General features: G+C 30.4%; 1 protein-coding gene across 5 annotated transcripts in view; it reads left to right on the forward strand.

Moving 5' to 3' along the window:
• The window catches only part of Lar (tyrosine-protein phosphatase Lar), a 992,349-nt gene that overhangs the window by 374,041 nt on the left and 598,711 nt on the right, over positions 1-19,597 (forward strand). The gene's annotated exons all lie outside the window — the stretch shown is intronic.

Here is a 19,597-nt window from a genome sequence, read left to right on the forward strand (position 1 = left end):
AACATTTCCAATAGTGGCAATGGTTGAGCAACTTATTCTGGAATAGCAAAAGTTTATTAACTTTTTCTGCAAAAGGAAATGTTGAGTAACATTTTCTAAAACTAAATTTCAGACAATTTTTTTCAAGTGTAGAAAAATTAACACAATTTTTTATACATATAATTTAATATAAGAATCCTTAATATATGCCAAAATGTATCTTTGCAACATATTAAACAACTATTCTAACTATAACACATGTTGAGAAACACTGTTGGGCAACATTATTTGATTAAATAGATGTTGAGGCACAACTCCTAGATCGACAAAAAATAGCAAAAGTTGTGCAACATTTCCCAGAAAAGGAAATGTTGAGCAACATTTTCTAGAATTAAAATTTCGACCCATTTTTTCTATTACAAAAAAATCGCAACATTTTCTAGTGCAGTGTTGGGCAACAGTAGTTGAGCAACTTTTTCAGGAACGGCAAAAGTTTAGGAACTTTTTCTACACTAGCAAAAGTTTGTCAACTTTATCGCAAGAAGCAGAAGTTGAGCGACTTTCTGGAATAGGACTAGTTGGATAACATCTTTAAATAATTAAAAGTTGCGACAAATTATGTGTAGTTTGGTAGTTTGGTTAAGATACTTTTTCTAGTTTTGGGCAACACGAACCTATATATATTGGAGAACAATTTCTAGAATAACCATAGACTGGTGAAAATTTACAAACCTTTTCTAGAATAGCCAAAGTTACATTTTCAAATTACAAAAATTTCGCATATTTTTTCTGGTTTAGACTAACTTTAACTATTTTTTTTAATACAGAAAATGTTCGACAACATTTTCTAGAGCAGTGTTGGGCAACACTATCGGCACATAAAGATATTGAGGAACAATTTCTAGAATGATAAAATAATGGTAAAAGTTCAGCAATTTTTTCAATAATATCCAACGTTGAGCAAATGTTTTTGGAATAGCAACAGTTGGGAAACATGTTCTAGATTTGTTGTCAACACTATCTAAATCAAGAAATCAATTTGTGGAATTACAAGAGTTTAGCAACTTTTTCTAGAATAAAGCTAAGCAACTTTTTGTAGCAAATATAGCTAAGTTGAGCAACCTTTTGTAGTATATAAAAAATTTGAACAACATTTTCTATAGTAGAGAAAGCTGAATAGGACACAATGAAATTTTTTTCTTTTCGTGGTCTAAGCTTGCTCGAAAAAATACTTTAACAATCTAAAACCACAAAAGTGTTTTTTTAAGTAATTTTTTCGAGCAGCCTTAAGACCCGTAAACGTGATTTTTTAAGTAATTTTTTTCGACCAGCCTTAGGATCCACAAAAGTGGATTTTGTAAGTAATTTTTTTCAGGACCCACAAACGTGGATTTTTTAAGTTGTTTTTTCGAGCAGCCTTCGGACCCACAAACGTGGATGTTTTAAGTATTTTTTTTTTCGACCAGCCTTAGTACCCACAAACGTGAATTTTTAAAGTATTTTTTTTAGCAGCCTTTGGCACCACAAACGTAAATTTTTCGGGTAAAAAATCTTTAAAAATCTGCATTTTCGAGGTCCAAAGTTGTTGCAAAAGATTCGTCTAAAAATCCACGTTTGTGGTTCTTAAGGCTGGTCGCAAAATATATTTTAAAAATCCACGTCTTCGTTGTCTAAAGTTGCTCGTCAAAATTATTTTAAAAACCAACGTATTCGTGGTCAAAGGTTGCTCGAAAAAATTATTTTAAAAATCCACGTCTTCGTGGTTTTGGTTGCTAGAAAAAATTATTTTAAAAATGTACACCTTCGTGGTCTAAGGTTGCTCGAACAAAATATTTTTTGAAAATCCAAATTTTCCCGGTCTTAGCTTGACCGAAAAAGTTATTTTAAAAATCCACATTTTCCCAGTCTAAGGTTGCTCGAAAAAATTACTTTACAAATCCACATATTCCCGGTCTACGGTTGGCCGAAAAATTACTGTAAAAATCCACATATTCTCGGTCTAAGGTTGGCCGAAAAAAAATTCTTTAAAAATCCAAACTTTCCCGGTATAAGGTTGCTCGAAAATTCCTCAAAAAAATTACTTTAAAAATCTACATTTTCCCGGTCTAAGATTGGCCGAAAAAATTACTTTAAAAACATCCACATATTGGACGAAAAATTCTTTAAAAATCCACATTTTCCCGGTCTAAAGTTGATCAAAACATTTCTCAAAAAAATTACTTTAAAAATCCACATTTTCCCGGCTTAAGGTTTGCCGAAAATTTTCTTTAAAAATCCAAATTTTCCGGTACTACATTTTCCCGGTCTAAGGTTGGTCGAAGAAATTACTTTAAAAATCCACATTTTCCCGGTCTAAGGTTGGCTGAAAAAATTACTTCATAAATCCATATTTTCCCGGCCTAAGCTTGGCCGAGAAAATTACTGTAAAAACCCACATTTTCCCGTTCTAATGTTGGTCGAAAAAAAAAAAACACTTTAAAAATAAACATTTTCCCGGTCTAAGGGTGGCCGAAAAAATACTTTAAAAATCCTATTTTCCCGGTCTAAAGTTGGCCGAAAAAATTACTTTAAAAATCCAATTTTTCCCGGTCTAAGGTTGGCCGAGGAAATTTATTTAAAAACCCAAATTTTTCCGGTCTAAGGTTGGCCGAAAAAATGACTTCAAAAATTCACATTTTCCCGCATTATGGTTGGCCGAAAAAATTACTTAAAAAGTTCACACATTCCCCGTCTAAGGTTGGCCGAAAAAATTGCTTTGAAAATCCTAATTTTCCCGGTCTAAGGTTGCCCGAAAAAAAAAATTTTAAAAATCCAAATTTTCCCGGTCTAAGTTGCTCGAAAAATTCTTCAAAAAAATTACTTAAAAAAATCCAAGTTTTCCTGGTTTAAGGTTGGCCGAAAAATGCCTCAAAAAATTACTTCAAAAATCCAAATTTTCCTGGTTTAAGGTTGGGCGAAAAATTACTTTAAAAATCCACAGTTTCCCGGTCTAAGGTTGTCCGAAAAAATTACTATAAAAATCCACATATTTGCCGCCTAAGGTTGGCCGAAAAAAAATACTTCAAAAATTCACATTTCCCGGTCTACAGTTGGCCGAAAAAATACTTTAAAAATCTACATTTTCCCGGTCTACGGTTGGCCGAAAAAATTGCTTCAAAGATTCACATTTTCCAAGTCTAAGGTTGGCCGAAGAAATTTCTAAAAAATCCAAATTTTCCCGGTTTAAGGTTGGCCGAAAAAATTACTTCAAAAATTCACATGTTCCCCGTTCGAAACAATTTCTTTGAAAGTCCAAATTTTCCCGGTCTAAGGTTGCCTGAAAAATTCCTCAAAAAATTACTTCGAAAATCCACATTCTCCTGGTTTAAGGTTGGCCGAAAACGTTACTTTAAAAATTCACATTTCCCCGGTCTAAGGTTGCTCGAAAATTCCTCCAAAAATTAACATTTTCCTGATCTGAGGCTGCTCGAAAAAATTACTTTAAAAATCCACATTATCCCGGTCTAAGGTTGGACGAAAAAATACTTTAAAAATCCACATTTTCGCGGTCTAAGGTTGGTCGAAAAATTCCTCAAAAAATACGATAAAAATCCACATTTTCCACGTCTCAGGTTGCTCGAAAAAATTACATTAAAAATCCACATTTTCTCGTTCTAAGGATGGCCGAAAAAATTACTTGAAAAATCCACATTTTCCCGGTCTAAGGTTGGCCGAAAAAATTACTTTAAAAATCCACATTTTTCCGGTCTAACAATGGTCGAAAAAATACGCTAAAAATCAAAATTTTTGGCGAAAAAATTACTTTAAAATTCCACATTTTCCCGGTTTAAGGTTGGCCGAATAAATTAATTTAAAACCCCAAATTTTCCCGGTCTAAGGTTGGCCGAAAAAAATACTTTAAAAATTCACATTTCCCGGTCTACAGTTGGCCGAAAAAAAAACACTTTAAAGATCTATATTTTCCCGGTCTAAGATTTTCCCGATTTAAGGCTGGCCGAACAAATTACTTTAAAAATTTACATTTTCCCGGTCTAAGGTTGGCCGAAAAAATGACTTTAAAAATATACGTTTTCCCGGTGTAAGGTTGCCCGGAAAAATAATTTAAAATTTTGCATTTCGCGGTCTAAGCCTGCTCGAAAAATTCATTTAAAAATCCGCAATATCCTTTTGCTGAGGTTGATCGGAAAAATTACTTTAAAAATCCACATTTTCCCTGTCTAAGAATGTTCGAAAAATTTCTCTAAAAATTCACAGTGTCCTGATGTGTGGCCGCTCGAAAAAATTACTTTAAAAATCCAAACTTTTCCAGTCTAATGTTGCTCGAAAAATTCCTCTAAAAATTCTAATTTTCCTGTTTTGAGGCTGCTCGAAAAAATTACTTTAAAAATCAACATTTTCACGGTCTTAGATTGCTCGAAAAATTCCTCTAAAAATCCACAGTTTCCTGATCTGAGGTTGCTCGAAAAAATTATTTTAAAAATCCACTTCTTCGTGGTCTAAGGATGCTCGAAAAAAATCTTCTAAAAAATCCACATTTTCCCGGCTTAAGGTTGGCCGAAAAAAAATGCTTCAAAAATCCACATTTTCCCGTCCTAAGGTTGCTCGAAAAATTCCTCTAAAAGTCCACAGTTTCCTCATCTGAGGCTGCTAGAAAAAATTATTTTAAAAATCCAGGTTTGTGGGGCCTTTGGCGTCTCAAAAAAATTACTTTAAAAAATCCACATTTTTCCAGTCTAAGGTTGCTCGAAAAATTCCTCTAAAAATCCTCATATTCCTGTTTTGAGGTTGCTCGAAAAATTCCTCTAAAAATCCTCATATTCCTGTTTTGAGGTTGCTCGAAAAAATTATTTTAAAAATCCACATTTTCCGGGTCTTAGATTGCTTGAAAATACCTCTAAAACTCCACAGTTTCCTGATCTGAGGTTGCCCGAAAAAATTATTTTAAAAATCCAGGTCTTCGTTGTCTTAGGTTGCTCGAAAAGGCCTAAGGCTGTTCGGAAAAATTACTTTCAAAATCCACGTTTGTGAGACCTAAGGCTGCTCGAAAAAATCCTCTTAAAAATCCACGTTAGTGGGGCCTAAGCCTGCTCGAAGGAACTACTTAACAAATTCGCGTTTGTGGGGCCTAAGGCTGCTCGAAAGAACTACTTAACAAATTCGCGTTTGTGAGACCTGAGGCTGCTCCAAAAAAATACTTTAAAAATCCTAAGGCTGCTCCAAAAAAAATACTTTAAAAATCCACATTTCTGGGGCCTAAGACTGCTCGAAAACAATTACTTTAATAATCCACGTTTGTGGGGCCTAAAGCTGCTCAAAAACAATTACTTTAATAATCCACGTTTGTGGAGCCTAATGCTGCTCCAAAAAAAATACTTAAAAATCCACGTTTGTTTGGTCTAAGGCTGCTCGGAAAAATTACTTTCAAAATCCACGTTTGTGGGGGGCCTAAGGCTGCTCGAAAAAACTACTTAAAAATCCACGTTTGTTTGGTCTAAGGCTGCTCGGAAAAATTACTTTCAAAATCCACGTTTGTGGGGGGCCTAAGGCTGCTCGAAAAAACTACTAAAAAATCCACGTTTGTGGGGCCTAAGGCTGCTCGAAACAATTACTTTAAAAAATCACGTTTTCGTGGATCACCTTTTTCAAAAATGTTGCCACGAATTTTCTTAATTTTATTGTTTTTTTTTACAAACATCCAAACTTTATAGCCTGGTTTTAGGCCTTTACTTTTATTTTGCATACTTTTAGGTGTTGCAATTTATGGTCATGCCAATATTTAATTTTTTATATGTGTATTTTTGTGGTGTTATCATGGCAACCAAATTGTCGAGAGAAAAAAAAAAAACAAATTTTTGCCATTTTTAATTTGTTCAGTTGTTGATTTTCACTTTTTGTTTTGTTGCCACTTTGTTGTGTCTATTAGTCTGGCAATTTGTTGCTGCTGTTGTTGTACAAAATATTTTGCAACAACATGTTTGTAAATATTTTATAAGGTGTTTTTTTTTTTTTTTTTTGATTTAGGCTAAAAGCCTTGTGGAGAAAACAGGGAACGAAAATAAATTTTTCAACACTAATTGGCTTTGAGGTTGGATTTTAGAAAAATATTTTGTTTTGTTTTTTTTTTGTTTCATTTCTTTTTTTACCTTTCTCGAATTCTTGTAATATTAGTTAAGAGCCTTGAAATATATGTTGTTGATTTTTGCATATTTTCTGTGGTTTGTTTGAAAACTTTAAATATTTTTTCAAAAGTACCAATGAAGTTGAAGATAAAAATATTTATCAATATATGGATTTTTTGGTGAAATAAATAAGCTTAATTGAATACTGTTTTCCGGTTTGCAAAAGATTGCAATTAAAAGTTTGGTTGGTTAAAAGTTTTTGGGAGATAAAAAACACAGATTCCTAAAAGTAGGCATTTAAAAGTTTACTTTTTTTTAAAAAAATGTGGGGGATTGGAATTTAAATTTATTGAAGAGGCATGCTAGACATAGTGAAATTTAAATGAAAACGAATGCCTATGCATGTTTGGGAAGATAGTAAATTTTAATATGTATAGCATCCTAAAAGTATGCCTAAATTTTGGCTTAAAAAGTCCTTACAAGAAATAGTTTGTAAGGACTTTTTAAGCCAAAATTTAGGCATACTTTTAGGATGGTATAAATATTTTTTGCTTAATTTTTTCTTCCTAAAATTATGCAAAAATTTTTATTCTTTAACAATGTTGAAATTCCACTTCTTGCTATCAAAAAATCGTTCTTGCATACCAAACAAAAAACAAAAAGTAATTCCTCCGCATCCATAATTTATTGCCAATAATTTACAACACTTCATTTGTTGCAATAAAGTCATAATGGTTTGTTTTTGTGTTCTCCAAAACAAAAAAACAAACAACAAAATCCATAAAAATCTATGAACCGCATCATTAAACAGCAAATTGATGCGGACAATTAAGGTCAGCAATTGGGTAAATAGGCTTAACACTGCTTTAGGAATTAAACTCTTACCTCCCTCCTTCCCAAAGTAACTATTATACGGCTGGCTATTCAGGCTTTAAGTAGCATAATTTATGGCCACAATTTATGTTAATAATTAATAAATGAATTTATATAAATCCAAGAGAGCAGAACAACAACTTACCAAAAATGAAAGGAAATTAGACACAAATGAAATCACTAAAACAAAATAAATTAGTCAGACCAGAAAGGGGAAAGATGAAGAAGACATGGATTGGTAGAAAATTCCAACCATGTAATTACAACAGGGCGAAAGAAACAAAAAACATCCACATGAAAAAAATATATCATTTGGCAAACAGCTTAACAAATATTTAATGATTTATATGGCAAAGCATACTTCAAGGGGGAATAAATAAAGAATATGGACAGGCGAGGAGGTATAGCATAAAGATTTCCTGGCATTTCCTCAGAAGAAACTAGAAATGAAATACAAAACAAAAGGAAAGGAAATGGAGAAAAAAGCTGAACACTAATGTCTGGGTGATTATTTGTTTAGGAAGTTAATGTTAAAGATAAAGCCCCAAAACCTAGACTGAGTTTCAAGACTCTTGGTCACTCACCACAATGGCTATGGCATTAGTTTTAACGAAGGTATGAAGAGTAGAAGAACAGAAGTGAAGCAAATAACTTGTAGATGTTGGCTAATGAAGTGACATAAAATAAAATTAACACAAATGTTTGCTTATCCCTTGCCTTGCTTCTTTCCATTCCGTTTTTCCCCACAAATGGATGGAATTCTTGGATTTTGGTTAACCAACCATCTAACCTCTATTCGTATAGGCAACATATGTAGAGCATTATTTAATGTTTATCGTTTTTGGTTTTGGATTTGCCGGCCGGCATGGGTTTACTCCCCAAAACTGTCTTGCTCCTTTGTTTTTGGTTTCTCCTTTAAACATTTTCTCCTAATTTATGGTCATTTCAGATGAGTTCTATTATTTAGATTTATTGCTAAAAATATATATGTGCACGATGGCCATGTTTTGCAATTTTTTTTTTTTTTTTTTTTTTTTTTTTGAAAAGGAAAAACAAAGAATTTCCCTGCAATGTTTGTTTCAGCACATGTCCTTCATTCACTCACTGACTGACCATTAGACATAGACAAATATATATGTTGACCTATTATTTATTTGCTGTTTTTTCGAAAGAGGCAAACAAAGAAAACTAATTTGTTTTTAAAACAGACAATAACGAGGCATAAAAAATGTACCAAGGCCGAAACAAACAAATAACAATGAATATTAGAAAAAATAGATATTTTTTCATTTTTTTATTTATTGGTTCTTTGGCGATTTGTCAATATGAAAATATGTGGAGAAAGGAATTTGGGGAATTTGTGAAAATATAATACGAAAATATATACAAAAAATAATTAGAGCAACATAAAAGGCTTTTGAGGTTAGAAAATGTTGAGCAACATTTTCTGTAAAGGAACATTGTATCATAAAACTTCAGCAACCTTTTAACCTTATGCAGATCAAGAGCGCTTAGCAACATTTTGGAATAAAAAAAATTATCAACTTTTTGAGGATAGGAAATGTTGTGGAAAATTTTCTGTTGAGAAACATTTTCTATGCTACATAATGTTGCGCAACAACATTTAATGTAATATGGCGTATTAATCCACGCCACCACGGATCCTTCAAAGAATATTTTTTAAAAATCCACGCCACCACGGATTCTTGAAAAATTATTTTTTTAAAAATTCACGTTAAGTCTGATTCTTGAAAAAAATATTTTTTAAAAATCCACGTTACGTCTGATTCTTGAAAAAATATTTTTTAAAAATCCACGCCACGTCTGATTCTTGAAAAAAATTTTTTAAAAATCCACGTTACGTCTGATTCTTGAAAAAATATTTTTAAAAAATCCACGTTACGTCCGATTCTTGAAAAATATTTTTTAAAAATCCACGTTGCGTCCGATTATTTTTAAAAAATCCACGTTACGTCTGATTCTTGAAAAATATTTTTAAAAAATCCACGTTACGTCTGATTCTTGAAAAATATTTTTAAAAAATCCACGTTACGTCTGATTCTTGAAAAATATTTTTAAAAAATCCACGTTACGTCTGATTCTTGAAAAATATTTTTAAAAAATCCACGTTACGTCTGATTCTTGAAAAATATTTTTAAAAAATCCACGTTATGTCTGATTCTCGAAAAATATTTTTAAAAAATCCACGTTATGTCTGATTCTTGAAAAATATTTTTAAAAAATCCACGTTACGTCTGATTCTCGACAAATATTTTTAAAAAATCCACGTTACGTCTGATTCTTCAAAAAATATTTTTAAAAAATCCACGTTACGTCTGATTCTTGAAAAAATATTTTTAAAAAATCCACGTTACGTCTGATTCTTGAAAAATATTTTTAAAAAATCCACGTTACGTCTGATTCTTGAAAAAATATTTTTAAAAAATCCACGTTACGTCTGATTCTTGAAAAAATATTTAAAAAAAACCCCGTTACGTCTGATTCTTGATAAAATATTTTTAAAAAAATCCACGACACGTCTGATTCTTGAAAAAATATTTTTAAAAAATCCACGTTACGTGTGATTCTTGAAAAAATATTTTTAAAAAATCCACGTTACGTGTGATTCTTGAAAAATATTTTTAAAAATCCACGTTACCTGTGATTCTTGAAAACATATTTTTTAAAAATCCACGCTACGTCTGATTCTTGAAAAAATATTTTTAAAAAATCCACGTTTCTTTGGATTCTTGAAAAAATATTTTTAAAAATCCACGTTTCTTTGGATTCTTGAAAAAATATTTTTAAAAAATCCACGTTTCTTTGGATTCTTGAAAAAATATTTTTTAAAAATCCACGTTTCTTTGGATTCTTGAAAAAATATTTTCTTAAAATCCACGTTTCTTTGGATTCTTGAAAAAATATTTTCTTAAAATCTACGTTTCTTTGGATTCTTGAAAAAAGATTTTTTAAAAATCCACGTTTCTTTAGATTCTTGAAATTTTTCTTTTTTTAAACGCACGTTGCATTCGATTATCTAAAAAATATTTTTTAAAAATCCCCGTTTCGTTGGATTCTTGAAAAATATTTTTTAAAAATCCCTGTTTTGTTGGATTCGTGAAAAATATTTTTTAAAAATCATCGTTTTGTTGTATTCTTAAAAAATATTTTTTAAAAATCCGCGTTACGTCCGATTATCTACAAAATATTTTTTAAAAATCCGCGTTACGTCCGATTATCTACAAAATATTTTTTAAAAATCCTCGTTACGTCCGATTATCTAAAAAATATTTTTTAAAAATCCACGTTACATCCGATTATCTAAAACATATTATTTAAAAATCCACGTTACGACCGATTATCTAAAAAATATTTTTTAAAAATCCACGTTACGTCCGATTATGTAAAAAATATTTTTTAAAAATCTACGTTACGTCCGCTTCTTAAAAATATTTTTAAAAAATTCACGTTACGTCCAATTATTAAAACATATTATTTAAAAATCCACGTTACGTCCGATTATCTAAAACATATTATTTAAAAATCCACGTTACGTCCGATTATCTAAAACATATTATTTAAAAATCCACGTTACGTCCGATTATCTAAAACATATTATTTAAAAATCCACGTTACGACCGATTATCTAAAAAATATTTTTTAAAAATCCGCGTTACGTCCGATTATGTAAAAAATATTTTTTAAAAATCCACGATACGTCCGATTATTAAAAAAATATTTTTAAAAAATCAACGTTACGTCCAATTATTAAAACATATTTTTGAAAAATCCAGGTTACGTTGGATTATCGAAAAAAAGATTTTTAAAAAATCCACGTTACGTCCGATTCATGAAAAAAATATTTTTAAAAAATCCCCGTTACGTCCGATTCTTAAAAAATATTTTTTAAAAAATCCACATTGTGTCTGATTCTTGAAAAAATATTTCTTAAAAATCCACGTTACGTCTGATTCTTGAACAAATATTTTTTAAAAATCCACGTTACGTCTGATTCTTGCAAAACTATTTTTTAAAAATCCACGTTACGTCAGATTCTTGAAAAAATATTTTTTTAGAAATCCACGTTACGTCCGATTATTGAAAAAATATTTTTAAAAAATCCACGTAACGTAGGATTATTGAAAACAAAAATATTTTGTAAAAATCCAAGTTTCGTCGGATTCTTCAAAAAATTATTTTTTAAAAAGCAAGTTAAGTTGAAAATATTTTTTTAAAATCCACGTTTCGTCCGCTCCGTTATCGTTTTAGCCATGTATTCTTGCAGACTCTACCCCCTTTGTCTGCCGGATTCATCTTCCAGTCTGAATAATCTTCATTTGCTGGATTCTTCTCTAGGAGTAATGTCGTCCTCCTTCATCCTTCTGTAACGGTTTCTCATATCTGGCCTTGGGCATTTTCTCTGGCTTTTATGCTTAAATGCAGCTCTCCTCAGAACTGTGTTTTCTTTACACCTTCAATCTTTTTCGGTTTTTGATGAAACCGAAATAAGTGAATATTTTGATATTTTTTTATTTTTGTTTTAATTTTTTAAATGTTTAATCGTTTCTGAGGACACTTAAGTTTAAAAAATTTAAAAAACGTCGAAACAAACTTCCGAAAATAGTTGGATCTTGTTTGTAATGTTGTGATACATTTCTTCTGAGTGAACATTGTTCCTAAAATTCCTTTAAATTAAGCGTCTGTCATTGTTTCCACATATGCATAAATCTATCATATGTAGCATTCTATTTACCTTTTCCCAAACTTTCAATTTCCTCTCTTGATTACATTTATTGTTAAAATTGAAGGACATTTCCTCCATAATTCTTTTCATCAGCATATAGCTGAATATGGATGCATTCAAATATGTATTTTGCGATTTTAAATTTCCTGCTACAATAACTTTTCCAATATGAAAAGTGATTTCCATGCACATGGTCTCGGTCTTCGGTAATTATATTCTTGGGCTGACATTTTCAATCAATACAAATGTATATTAACAAATTTGGCAAGGGCAACACACATCACAATACTTGTTACCCACCCCGTTTTTCCACTTTCTACTCAAACCAAGGTCTTTGTTCTTAAATGTCATCGCTTGCTGTTAGTTTTCGGAGAAATTTTCATTTATAGTGTAAATGTCCATACTTTGCTTTTGTGTTAAGCTCTGTAACGATTTGCCTGGCTGGTCATATGTCAATCATGGCAAAAATTTTCATTCGGCTATGAGGTTATGATTTCCATAGCTTGTGATTGACGATGACGATGATGGCCAAGGCTATTTATAAAGGGCAACATTAATGTACATACCTACCTATTTCTTTAGCTGCATATGATGAAATTGCCATTACAAACATTTACAATAAATAGCTTATTTACTTCTTTTCTCTCCCTCCAGTCCAGCGAGGGAGACTGGCAACTGCAGCCAACTTCATTCCCTGCAAGTGCTTAAACTAATTTAACATACGATAAATTTTAGTTTTATGTTGTCAATGTTGGTTGGGATTGACCGCCTGTCTGTAATACAATGATGAAATGTGCCCGCACAGCCTAACAATATGCAGTAAACTATTACTTTACATAATTGCCTGTCTACATTGAACATATGAGCTTATGTTTATATGGTGACATAGTTTATGTATGGCCTATGCAGTGTCTCAGGAATTTTGAATTTACAAAATGTCTTGTAATTGAGAAGAGATTGATTTCTGTTCACAGTCATAATGTCAAGTATGGATAAAACGACTAGTCTTTAAAAATTTGATATTTTCTTCATTAAATTTTACAACCATTTCTGAACCTTTTTCCGAGTTATTAATATTCAGAAAAAAATTTTTTCTAACGTTTATTTTCCGTTTAATTATTGTTTCATATTATGCATGTACTTTACATAAAATTCATGGACGACAAGATATAGCAGATAACTTGTTTGTAGATATGTTTAAAAAAATCGAAGATAAAACAACCCTCAATAAAATATTATTTCAATTATTAGATGAAACCAGGGTTTTCCGCCATAGGAACAGCGTTCATACAATGCATGTACCTGAACATTGGCAATACTTTTTGGACACTATTGATGTTATTGATGAATTGTTATTTTTTCTTCTTTGTAGCATAAAAAGATTATTTTGGGACTTCCTGAAATTTAAAAGTTAATCATCATCTTGCAAAGTCTATTTTAAAACTCAAATTTTTTTCTCATTTTCACTCTGAGAGACTGCAGTATTTATTATGATTTGTGTCCTATTTTTTGTGGCAAAAAAACAAACATTGTGGCATATATTCAGGAGGGGTTAAACTGAATTTGATTTAAGTCTCTTTCCTTTATGCTATCACACCAGAATTTTAATCATTTCGGGACTTCTTGAAATTTAAAAGTTGCTCAGTAACGCATAAAGCCTGCTGTGAAATTTATCTGATGTATAACTAGCTGAAAAATATGTGTAAAAACCGTGGCATTTTTAATGACATACTTTAAGAACTTTGTTACAATATCTTCGCTTTCTACTACCATCTCAATTTTTAAAATATTTTTAAGACTCCTCCTAAACTTATAAAGCCTATTGTGAACTACTATTAGTTGTAGCCCTCCTAAAAATATGCCATGGTATTTACAACTCTATTTTTAAGTCTCTTTCCTTTCTACTATCATCTAATTTTTTAAAATTTACGTTACGTCCGATTATTGAAAAAATATTTTTAAAAATCCACGTTTCGTCGGATTATTTAAAAAAGTATTTTTAGAAAATTTACGTTACGTGCGATTATTGAAAACAATATTTATAAAAAATCCACGTTTCTTTGGATTCTTGAAAAAATATATTTTTTAAAAAAATCCAAGTTTCTTTAGATTTTTGAAATTTTTTTAAAAATCCATGCTTCTTTGGTTTTTTGAAAAGATATTGTTAAAAAATCCACGTAACGTCCGATTATTAAAATAGTATTTAAAAAAACCACGTTACGTCCGATTATTAAAATAATATTTTTAAAAAATCCACTTTACGTCCGATTATTAAAAACTATTTTTTAAAAAATCCACGTAACGTCCGATTCTTAAAAAATATTTTTTAAAAATCCACGTTACGTCGGATTCTTGAAAAAATATTTTTTAAAAATCCACGTTACGTCGGATTATTGAAGAAATATTTTTTAAAAATCCACGTTACGTCGGATTATTGAAGAAATATTTTTTAAAAATCCACGTTACGTCGGATTCTTGAAAAAATATTTTTTAAACATCTACGTTACTTTGGATTCTTGAAAAGAGTATTTTTTAAAAATCCACGTTACGTCGGATTCTTGAAAAAATATTTTTTAAACATCTACGTTACTTTGGATTCTTGAAAAGAGTATTTTTTAAAAATCCACGTTACGTCGGATTCTTGAAAATTTTTTTTTTAAAATCCACGTTACGTCGGATTCTTGAAAAATATTTTTTAAAAATCCACGTTACGTCGGATTCTTGAAAAAATATTTTTTAAAAATCCACGTTACGTCCGATTATTATTTTTTTTTTGAAAAATCCACGTTACGTCCGATTATTAATTTTTTTTGAAAAATCCACGTTACGTCCGATTATTAAAAAAATATTTTTAAAAAATCCACGTTACGTCCGATTATTAAAAAAATATTTTTAAAAAATCCACGTTACGTCCGATTATTAAAAAAATATTTTTAAAAAATCCACGTTACGTCCGATTATTAAAAAAATATTTTTAAAAAATCCACGTTACGTCCGATTATTAAAAAAATATTTTTAAAAAATCCATGTTACGTCCGATTATTAAAAAAATATTTTTAAAAAATCCACGTTACGTCCGATTATTAAAAACATATTTTTATAAAATCCACGTTACGTACGATTATTAAAAAAATATTTTTAAAAAATCCACGTTACGTCCGATTATTAAAAAAATGTTTTTAAAAATCCACGTTACGTCCGATTGTTAAAAAAATATTTTTAAAAAACCCACGTTAAGTCCGATTATTAAAAAAATATTTTTAAAAAATCCACGTTACGGCCGATTATTAAAAAAATATTTTTAAAAAATCCACGTTACGTCCGATTATTAAAAAAATATTTTTAAAAAACCCACGTTACGTCCGATTATTAAAAAATATTTTTAAAAAATCCACGTTACGTCCGATTATTAAAAAAATATTTTTAAAAAATCCACGTTACGTCCGATTATTAACAAAATATTTTTAAAAAATCCGCGTTACGTCCGATTATTAAAAAAAATATTTTTAAAAAATCCACGTTACGTACGATTATTAAAAAAATATTTTTAAAAAAATCCACGTTTAGCCCGATTATTAAAAAAATATTTTTAAAAAAATCCACCTTACGTCCAATTATTAACAAAATATATTAAAAACACCACGTTAAGTCCGATTATTAAAAAAAATATTTTTAAAAAATCCACGTTACGTCCGATTATTAAAAAAATATCTTTAAAAAAATACACGCTAAGTCCGATTATTAAAAAAAAATATTTTTTAAAAATCCACGTTACGTCGGATTCTTGAAAAAATATTTTTTTTTTTAAAATCCACGTTACGTCGGATTCTTGAAAAAATATTTTTTTACAAATCCACGTTACGTCGAATACTTGAAAAAATATTTTGAAAATCCACGTTACGTCGGATTCTTGAAAAAATATTTTTTAAAAAGCCACGTTACGTCTGATTCTTGAAAAAAACTACTGTGAACTCCTACTGACGTATTAATAGCTGAAAAACAGTTGTAAATACCATGGCATATTTTTAGGACTCTGTTTTTAAGTCTCTTCCCTTTCTATTAACATTTTTTTTAATATTTTTGGAAGTCATTTTTACCTCTCCCAACCTATTATAACTTCCTTGCTCGCCATATCAGTTTATTATTTAAGCTTCATTACATAGTTTAGTTTTGTTTGGCTTTAGTTTAGCCTACTTTCAGGCAAAAAAGTTTTCTAATTATTCCTCAACTAATATTAAGCGAAAGAGAAAAATTAGCTTGCTGTATTTTTATTTTTTGCAAAGGCAAATTTAGAGAGAAAAATGTAGAACTACAAAACAAACAAACAAACAAAAAAAAACAACTTTTCAGAAGGAACTGAAATTATAACTAAAAAATCAAAGCATATATTAAGGAAGTTTCTTTTCCGGTTCATTGTTATTGGAATTGTTTAGAATTTAGATAAACGAAGGATTGGTGTTTGAAATCAAAGGAAAATAAAATTAAAATTGTTTTTATATGAAAAAAATATTTGATTTGCGATCACTGGCGAAAATTGTTGCATATTGTTAGGATGTATTAACAACATTGCCTATATTAAGGAGTTATTTATTTTTTTAAAACAAGGGATTAATTTATTTGAAAGCCTAACTGTAATTATAAATTATTTACGGAAATAAATAACATAAGAAAAATATAGGCATACCATGCATTTGTAAAACTGATTTGCATACTTTTAGGTGCAACATAAATATAAACTTTTATCAACAAGAAGCATACTTTCTCATCTGGATGTATGAAATATGAAGGCCATATTTTGAGATGCTTAAGGGCTGGCCCCTATATATAAATTTCTGAAAATTGAAACGGCTGTCTCCTCGTTATTTTTGGAAGAGTTCCATATATTTGTTGCTTGAAAAAAACTTTCTCAACATACGATTTTCTAAAAAAGTACTCAACATCCTTTTTCAATATTTTCTCTTCACTTTGAGTAATATTTGTAGCATTTTAAATTCTACTATCCCTCCCACATCTTAAAGTGAACCGATAAAAGAAAAAGTCTCTATTCCCCTTGCACTCATAAAACATTTAACTTAATTTTTGGATTTGTATCTTACGCCCGTCCCATTTTTCCATAGATGTTTTTTTTTCTACAATTTGTTGGGTATTTTTTTTTGTTGTTGTTTTTTTATTCAACGTTAGTTATTATGGTGTTGTCATGGCATTATGGACTATTTCATTCATGTTTTTTTCTTCTGTTCTCTCCTTTATTTAATGTTTATAAGCCTAGGCTTAAGGCCATTGGTCTTCTTAAGCATAAACAACGATTTCAAAATAGAAAAAAAACACAGAAACAGGACAAAGACCACAGCACAATTCACTTGAAATCTACAGCTGGGTACCACTACTGTATTAAGACTTATGAGAGATCTAGGCTGGGTGGGAGGGAGGTAGTGGGGGAAATATTGTAACACATACAACAAGCTGATGTTGAATGAACGGACAGTTGTTGTTGCTATAGCTAGCTGTCTTTATATGCTAGCGCCATAGTATGGCATTGCTTTAGGCTTATACACGAAGTATATTTTTAATTTGTCCTGCCTGCTTGGCTGCTGTTCTACTGCTGTGTTATGTTTTCTGGCCTCCGCTGTTGTTGGTGTTGTTGTTATTTTCACTTATATTATTTTCTGTTTTTCTGGCCACGAACCCAAGCTCTTATCTCGTTGTCCTCGGTCATGTTATGGCATTTTAAATGCTTCCTTAAGGCAAGCAATGAGAGAGAGCGAGCGCAAAAATAAAACAACACAACACAAAGTGGTTAAGTGGAACTACAGAGGTCTGATAATAGAAAAAAAAAACAAGCGGAATGCTGGAGATCATCAGTGTAGCGGTGCAAAAACAACAATGTGCGGTTGCTTGCCCGTTGCTGTACCATGTAGATTGTTTATTTTTCTTGTTGTTGTTGAGGGGCTTTGGTTTAATATGCCTTTATTATAAATAAAATAAAATTATTATGTGTTAATGTTTATCTATGGGAAAAAATATTTTCAATTACAGTTGGTATGAGAGAAAAAAATAAGAAAAAATAAGAAAAATAAGAATACACATGAATGTGAAAAAAACTAGATTGTTATGGGAGGAGGCTGCCTAAAAGTATGCAATGAATTTGTAAGCCAAAGATTGTAACATTAAAAATTAAGGGAATAATTTTTGGCCGGCAGAAAAGCCGAATTACAAAATACCGAAATTGTATACTAAGCTCCTAAAAGTAGGCACAAAATAAAGTAATCGATTTGAAGTACCTACAAAGATGCTATAAAATGTTATTATATTTTGTATTACATTGATTTTTAAAGAATATATTAATTCGATATGTAAAGTAATTTAACAAATTCATAGAATGCGACAGCTAAAAGTATGCAATGAATGTTTAAGTAAACCATCACCTCAGCCCAAAAAACGTAGTTTTCAAAGAATATTTTTTAATCTACCGTCAGCCCAATAAACATGGATTTTTACAGAATATTTTTTCAGCCACCCTCAGTACAGTAAACGTGGATTTTTAAGGAATATTTTTACATCCACCGTCAGCCAAATAAACGTGGATTTTAAAGAAATATTTTTTCAAATATTCATATATTTTATATATTCTTAATTGTTCCATTGATTTTAAAGATTATCATGGTCTATGCTAGTAATACGATTTTTAATTTTTGTTGAGGTAAAAATATGAGAGAAGTCTCATTGTTTTTTTTTTTTTTTTGTAGTAGAAATATGCAAAGTAAAGTATATTATTGTGTGACAGTATTTTATATACATAAAGGCAAACTGAATTCTAAGCCAAGCAACATTTTCTAGAACAACAAATGTTGAGCAACCTATTCTAGAAGTTGAGCAACTTCTCATACAATAGGCAAAGTTGAGCAATTTCTTTTAAAATAACTTTTCTAAAAATGGAAAAGATGCGAATCTTTTGAGAATTATCCTTTTCTTGACCAAATTCTTGTAGAATAGGAAAAGCTGACCACTTCTTTATGTCATAGAAAAGGCTGATCAAATATTTATATTATGGAAACCGATAAGCAGCTTTATTTACAATAGGAAAAGTAGGGCCACTTTTTCAATAACAGGATAACCTTTTCTGGAATACTAAAAAATGTGTCAACTTTTTCTAGAGTAGTAAAAGTAAGGAACTCTTTCTAGAATAGGAAAAGTTCAGCAATCTTTTTCGAGCACGGAAAAAGTTGTGGAACTTTCTCAAGTTGAGGAAAAGTGAAGTAACTTGTTGTAGTAAAGCAATAACACTATGCAACACGGAAATTATTAACCATATTCTGACACCGCAGTGTGATAGAAGACCAAAAAAATAGAAGACACGTGTCTCGCAGTTTTTCCCTATCTCATCAACTTTCGCGGTTATAGGCCTCCAAAGGTTTGAGGCTTTGATCTCAAAAGGGCATCATTTAGTCAGGATCATATCTTCCAAACCGTTAAGAAATTTGATCTGCTTTTAGAGGCAAAGTTGTAGCCCTTGTCCTAAAGAACAAAACTTGTGAACACATTAAATATATTCAACCTCATCTGCAAGGTCAAATTTCTATAAAATTTTTTTCTCGGTTTGTGGTCTACAGATATCAAACATCAGAATTGAAGCAAACAGCGGACAACAAAAATGTACCTTTGATCTCAATAAACAACTTTCTATAGAATACGAACTCTGTAGAAACTGTCCTTAAATGTCAAAATAGCAAAACAAACGTGACTTTTATCTAATTTGCTCTGGTTCTGGTCCACAGATACTAAACCGTTCAATATTCAAGAAAACAATCAATCACAAAAATGTAGCAAAGATATCAGTAAACAACTTTCTGGAAGATACGAACTGTCTGCGAAAGGTTCTTAA

Source organism: Musca autumnalis, unplaced genomic scaffold (genome assembly GCF_047663935.1).
Source record: "Musca autumnalis isolate F117 unplaced genomic scaffold, ASM4766393v1 scaffold_2, whole genome shotgun sequence".
NCBI classification, from domain to species: Eukaryota; Metazoa; Arthropoda; class Insecta; order Diptera; family Muscidae; genus Musca; species Musca autumnalis.